The sequence below is a fragment of the Durio zibethinus genome, chromosome 14 (genome assembly GCF_047325235.1).
Source record: "Durio zibethinus cultivar Kanyao isolate XHJ-2024 chromosome 14, ASM4732523v1, whole genome shotgun sequence".
NCBI lineage: Eukaryota > Viridiplantae > Streptophyta > Magnoliopsida > Malvales > Malvaceae > Durio > Durio zibethinus.
In genome coordinates this window covers 17,691,587-17,698,668 of record NC_143175.1, presented here as the reverse complement: position 1 = coordinate 17,698,668, position 7,082 = coordinate 17,691,587, and the positions used below count along the sequence as shown (strand labels likewise).

Here is a 7,082-nt window from a genome sequence, read left to right as displayed (position 1 = left end):
AAGAACCAAGTTTAAATATCAAACCTGTGCTTCTTTCTTGGAAGCACTATTTGTCGCAATTAGAACTTGAAAAAACAAAAGCAAAGAAACAAATGAGAACAAATTCATATGCACTAACTTGAGATTACATTAAAATCAATGACACCAAAAATAAAAGCTCAAAATAAACCCCAACTTGAAAGCCAATGCAAACCCATTTCAAAGTTTCAATTTTAAACCCAAAATTAAATTAATAACCATTAAAGAAGGCACAAAAAAATTTAAAAAAAAAAAATCGAAGGGAAAAAACTTCTTTGACAGCAAAAAGCTCTCCAAAATCAAGATTCATGCTCATATAAATCCTGCCAAAGGCACCAGAACCAATCTACTCCCTTTTCCGCCATCGGATCGAAGGAGGAGAAGGCGACGACGAAGAAGGCTTGAAAAGGACTAGTGAACGGCGAACTGATCCAAAGATGTCTTGCAGTTTTTCAATCTTTCACAGCTAGATTGGAGCAAGATTGGAGTGATAAACAGCCTAAATATTGAAATCAAAAGAACAAAAAAACTGAAAGAGTTAGATGAAGATCAAATAAAAAAGTAAGAAAAAAAAAAGAAAATGCATGTTTTAAATTTGTTAAAATACAATGAATCATAAATGAAAGAATTGGAGAGAGAAAGAAACTTGACAGAAATGGCTATTATGCTCAACATTTCTTCCCAAATCTATCTTTCAATTTCTTTTTATGACATTAAAGACGTGTGCATCGAATTAAAAGAAGAAAAAAGCTGAACAGTCAGGGGACTGTTTTTATGTTATGCTATAGATAATACGGAGGGGAAACTAATAAGTTAACCAGTTTGCTAAGAAATTGTATATATATGCTAAGAAATTCCTACATTCCTTTTGAAATATATACTCTTCAAAACAACAACCTTTGTCTGGCATTATTAACTCCTTTCAAAATTGTATAAATATTTGAACAATTTGAATATGATATTAATCATTATGGCATCATGTCTAAATTATTCCTTATTTCGAACTGAGAAGCGATCTTGCTCTATGATTATGCGCTTTAAAGTTAATTATGGGCTTTAAAATTTATTTTAATTAAACCACCATAAAGTAAATCAAAATTAGTTAATTTTTTTTCATTTTAATAACTGAATTTTCATGAAAATATAGAAAAAGTAACAAATTAAATAAGTTAAAATTACAGATAGTTTTGGTAATTCAAGCTTATTTTATAGCCAATTATCCGTAATTAATGCACTGTTGAACTCAGAGCTTAATGGCCACTAGCCATGACTACAACTGAGTTTATATATGAGTTGATCCAACAAAGTTTAAGTTTTGACTTAACACTTTTCTTTCAATAATTTAATCATGATTATAATAATTAATCACTTCCCATTAATTAAATCTAGTCAAAAGTTTACTTGAAAGCGAAATCAAACTGATCATAACATGCCAACAAAGAAGAAGCCACCCCTCCTACTTTTATATATATATATATATATATATAGAGAGAGAGAGAGAGAGGCATACACACACACGCTCACACTAGTGTCACATGCATTTTTTTTTCAATTATTTTAACACTGAAACATAAGAAAATAGGTTAAAGTACAATAATAAATTATATTTTTAAATTGATAACGTAAGAAATTTTGTTCAACTAAGTATTATAATAAGAAAAAAATTGATATACATATATATATATATATATAAAGTGTTTATTGTGCATCCTTTGATGAGTCAACTTTAGAATTTTCATATTATTTTCATGCAATAAATAAGCAGTGACCTCACATCTCTCTTTGAAAAGAAATGAACTGTTCCTACACTCAAAAGCAAAACCCTTCAGAAATCATACTATATGGCTTGAATTATTCCCCTCTTCATTTGCTACAACCAAAGAGTTTAACCCTTGTAGCTTCTTCATTTCGTCAGTTGACGCCGGCTCAGATCAGAGGTGAGAGACTAGGTTTCTTAATTCATTGTTAAGCAAAGATCATGATTTTTTATCAGTATATCATGAGTTTTTAACCATGTGCTCCTTGTTCCTGTTTTGTTTTAATTTGTTTGCATATGTTTAATTTAAAGTTTCTTTCCAAATTTGTCTCATTGTATTGAAATTTGCTATGTATATAGACTTTTGGACTGAAAGCTTGGGGGAGGCTTTTGAGTTTCCAGCTTCTGATCTTTGAGCAGTGAAAATTAGAGGACATAATCTCTTTGAAAAGAAATCTGATTCAAGATGAGGAAAGCTCTTCTTTCGCCGGTGTCCTCACAGTTGTACAACATTGGTACTATGATCATTCAAGATCATTCCGGTTTTATATTTATTTTGCAATCAATTGTTCTTTTTTTTGTTTTTTGGTTTTAGGAAACAATGAAGTTCAGCTGCCATATTTGGATGTCCTTATGCTGATGGAAAGCAAAGGGTATATGTTCTCTTTTAACCAATATTTAGTTATAAAACTTCTATGAAATTATGTTTCACTGCAAATGAGATCCACTTATCCCTTACCATCAGACATCATCGGTTCTTGCCAACAGCCTAATGGTTTATTGAATAAATATTAAACTTTTATATCATAGTTTTAAATCCTAATAAACTAAAGTACAAAAAAAAATTATGAATAAGGACACCTTAGACTTTGTTTTTTCCTCTTGTCTTAATGAAACCTTGATTTGAAATTTGTTCCAAAGCAAGTATTTGTTTTATCATGGAAGCATAGATTGCTTCACGCATACATTTTTTGTTTCTTTCCTATGTCCTGAATTTAGCTCAAAATTCAATTAACCATTCAATGTCAAGACTGAGAAAGTACTTGAGGGATACCATTTCTTTTGTCGGGAACTTCATTTGTAAGAAGAAAATTAAATGACAGATAGAAACCAAGTCAAATATTTTTCTTGCAGGTCAAGAACTTATATCTTGAAAAAGTCCAAAATAATTGGTTCATTTTCTCCATTTTTTTTAAGCAGAAATGTCCATGGGGATGCCTTTATTCTGGAATCCAAAATATTCAACAATGACGACCAGCTAAGAGATGGGCCCTTTGCTATTCCTTACCAATCCCATTTTAACTCTGATGTACAAGGTTTGGTTTAATATCTCTATCACACTTAACCAATTTTAGGAATTTCTGACTTATTATGAATCTCAGCCTAACATTCCCTTCTTTCTATTTCTTCTATATGTAAACTTCCCTATGACACATTTTCTATTTAGTTCATCCATGAATTTTGTCATGCAAGTAATCAAAATAACATAGTAAAAATACCCTTTGTTTGGTGTTAGATTATCAGTCTGGTAGCTCCAACTGTGACAACAATTGTCAACAGTCTATGTCACTTGGCTGCAAGCTAGCAATTCCACACTTTGAACCGGTAGGTAAACTCCCTTTTTTTTCTTTTTTTTTTTTTCTGGTAGTAATTGGCAAGTAGAGTCAACTCCTCTTTATCAATGAGTTCAATGGCATTGGATATGGCTTTTGTGCTGAGGGTCTCAAGTTCGAACCTCAGCAAATCTAATCCCCCCTTGTTTAGACTATGTAGATTAAGGGAAAGTCATGTTTACCGCAATCTTTATAATAGCAATAGCAATCCAACTGTCTTTCGTTAAACTTCACCACCTAAAACCTTCTATGGTTTCGATGTTCGAAAATTGTTGATTTCATTTTCCTCGGGACATTCAGAACTTACAAAATGGAAGGAAACGCCCGATAGAGGTTAATCATCATCAAATTCCACTAAATGGAACTACTGCTTTGAATGAGTGGAAGAAGAACAAGAGAAAGAAATTATCGTCCTTTGAGCAGCAGCAATCTCATCAAATCACTGAAGAATTAACAGAAATCAAAGACTGCAGGGTATGGAATTTGCTGTATCTAATGAAAATTAATAACATTTTGTTAGAAGAAAATTGCCGATGAATTAAAATCAAGTTTTAAGTTCTCCATTTTTTTTTTTTATTTTGTTTTAGTTGCACATGCCAGTGAGGAGAAGCCAAAAATTAAGTGACAAAATCACAGCTCTTCAAAAGTTGTTTCGCCCTATGGAAAGGTCAGTTTTAATTACTTGAAGATGATAAATAAAGTACAACACTAAACAAAAAAAACATCTTTATTTGTTTAATGTTGTTTAGTCCAATGTCCAATTGCACATTGAAAAAAGAATTAATTATCTGTTCTTTTGTCAAATAAAAAACAAAATGGCCTGGTTTGATTGAATTTTTTTTATTGCAGACTGACACTGCTTCAGTCCTTCAAGAGACTTCTCTTTATATCAAACTTCTCCAAGAACAAATTGAGGTATATTAATCAAACTCCTTACCTAATATTTCTTACTAGTTTTAATGGCTTTTTCATTGAAAATTTCTCTAAAATTTTTCCACTTTGACCACAGAATTTGTTTCAGATGCTGAGCAGCTCATATAACAGTCTTAGAGTTATTCAACCACAGGTACATAATAACAGTCCTAGAGCTCATATAGCCATTTTCAATTTTCAATTTTTAGTTTTTTTTTTTTTTTGGCTTTTTCCTTGTAATTATCTGTGCAATTAAAATCTTACCATATAAAATTGCATTTTGAACAGGAAATTAGAACGAAGCCACAAGATCTAAGAAGCAGAGTACTTTGCTTGATTCCCATTTCATTTACTCAAAAAGTGACAAAAGAAGACAACATCAATACTAATTCTATATGAAAAGAAAAGAGGAAAAAAAAAAGAGCAATCTTCCCTAGAAATTTTGATGATAGATAATGCAAAAGCATTGTAATATTTTTGTATCCCCACTATCCTATATTTCCAATATTATCAATTGAAATTTATAGGGGAAAATAGATACATTTGGTTTTCATAGTTGTTATGATATTTAATGAGGAATTGAAGTAGTATTTAGTAATGATGTGAGGACTAGATTATTTTTCCTATATTATTTATTTATTCTCCTATGATGATCTATCTCTAGAGGAAGAGAAGCATAAGGGAGCTTTTTCAAATTAATATTAGTGTGTATTCCTCACTTCTGAAGAACAAGATATAGATTGTTTTATGGTAATTTAACTATATAAATATCATTAAACTGATTAAAGCTGGTAAATATTATAGACACCGGTTTTGTCCAGGTCTACTGTTTTATTTTTTTTTATAATAATAATATTTAACAAAACAAAACAAAAAACAAAACAAACAAAAAAACAAAACGGAAATCAGACAGAAGTCAAGGAGTTGGTACTACGCCAAACTGCCCCGACCAACTCCGCAACCAACTCCCTGTCAGCCATTCAACCAACTCCCCGACCAACCCAATCAAACCCCCCGACCAGCCTCCTGCCAGCCACACTACAGCCAGCCAAATCCCACTTAATTGAAACTCTTTAAAATCAACACATAAACTCTAAAAAAAAAAAAAAAAAGAGGAAAAAAATTTTTCAGGTGAGAGTTCTGAAACAAAAAATTTTTCCAGCTTGAGAGTTCAAAAACGAAAAATTTCAATCTACCCCCCCAAACACCCAAAATACCCAAACACAAAAACCAACCGAAAACAACCACAAACAGAACCGCCATAAAAAAAATAAAAACAGAAACAAAAATAAAAAAAATACACAGTTCTCGCCTACGACAAGGAACCTCAGCGCCAAGCTTCCTGCACGAAGAAGAGAAAGAAAGGTCAGCTTCAAAAAAAAAAAAAAGAGAAAAAACGCAGAAAAAAAAATTTTTTTTGGCCGAAACTTTGAAGACAGATCTAGGAATTTTGAGACTCCTTTTGGTGAAAAGGAGGTCAGATCTGCGCTCAGGGGGTCGAGAAGAGCTTGTGGGAGAATTTTGAAATTTTTCGATCACCGGAGACGGCGGCCAGAGACTGGCGGTGACGACGGATGGCGGCAGCACCAACGGTTGACCGGCGATCTGCTGAAGAAGAAGAAAAAAAAAGTTTTTTTTTTTTTTTTGGAAAATGAAAAACTGACCAAAAAAAAATTGAACCTTTTATATAAACTGTCAAAATCAAAACGACGTCGTTTCATTAAAGGCCCAAAACGACGTCGTTTTAAGCCCAAAGATCCGCGCGTCAACCCGCGACCCGACTCGAGGTCTGCGTGCCAGACCCGCGACCCACTTCCTTCATTCGCTTTGCCCGGTCTGATTGGACCGGACCGAACCGCCCAGACAAAACCAACCGGTATTGAACCGTCGAACCAACCAGATCGAACCGAACCACCGATCCAACTGCCGAACCGGTCAGACCGCCCGGACCAGCGTTGACCGGACCGTTGACCGGTCCGGTTCAGGTAAAAAATTTTTTTTTTGAATTTTCTAATTTTTTATTATTATTATTTTTTGTTATTTTAAATATATTTTTATATTTATGCATGATAAATTTATAAATTTGTTAGAATAAATGTTTAATCGTTTTAATAATAATAAAATTAAGAACAAATAATAATAAAAAATATAATAAAATGCTTTAAAAAAATAATAATAATCTTCCCTGCCTAGATGGTGGAGGGAATAAAAATATTTTTCTAACACAATAATTTTGCCTAGATGTTGGAGAATTATTGTTAATTATTTTTCATAAATAAACATAAGAAATTTTTAATTAATCTTCAAAAATTATTAAAATCGAACTTGCTTAAAAAATCCGCCTAGATGTTGGGGATTTTTAGAGATGTTCGAAACCTTAAGCACTATTTCCTAATCCATTAAATCCAAAACCCCCCGAAATCCAAAATCCTTGAAATCCAAAGTCCTAAAAACAAAATCCTAAGGACACGTGTGAAAATTCTATTTGAAGTAATTTATTCCCGAATGTCGCCTAGATGATGGGGTATTTAGGAAATTTTACTTCGTGAAGTCTTTTCACACGATTTCTTAATTCGTATTAATAATAAGATTAATAAGATTGAGATCTTAAATATAAACAGTCGTACCTAAACTCTGCCTAGATGTTGGAGAGTCGGGGTGGTCTCATTATATTTAAGACTCCAACTCTTAAATTGCATTTCATTTTACATGACATTCATTAGCATGATATACGTTAGCATGTTATCATCAATAATTGTCTGCATTATTCTCTCTTTAATTTA

General features: G+C 32.3%; 1 pseudogene across 1 annotated transcript; it reads left to right on the top strand.

The window, feature by feature from the left end:
- Positions 1-1,754: 1,754 nt before the first annotated feature.
- On the top strand, positions 1,755-4,925 carry LOC111295698 (uncharacterized; annotated as a pseudogene). Its single transcript, XR_016327620.1, has 10 exons — positions 1,755-1,955; positions 2,135-2,289; positions 2,370-2,427; positions 2,975-3,090; positions 3,291-3,379; positions 3,688-3,861; positions 3,975-4,054; positions 4,237-4,302; positions 4,409-4,453; positions 4,588-4,925. The product of XR_016327620.1 is annotated as an uncharacterized LOC111295698 (transcript).
- The last annotated feature ends 2,157 nt before the right edge of the window (positions 4,926-7,082 follow it).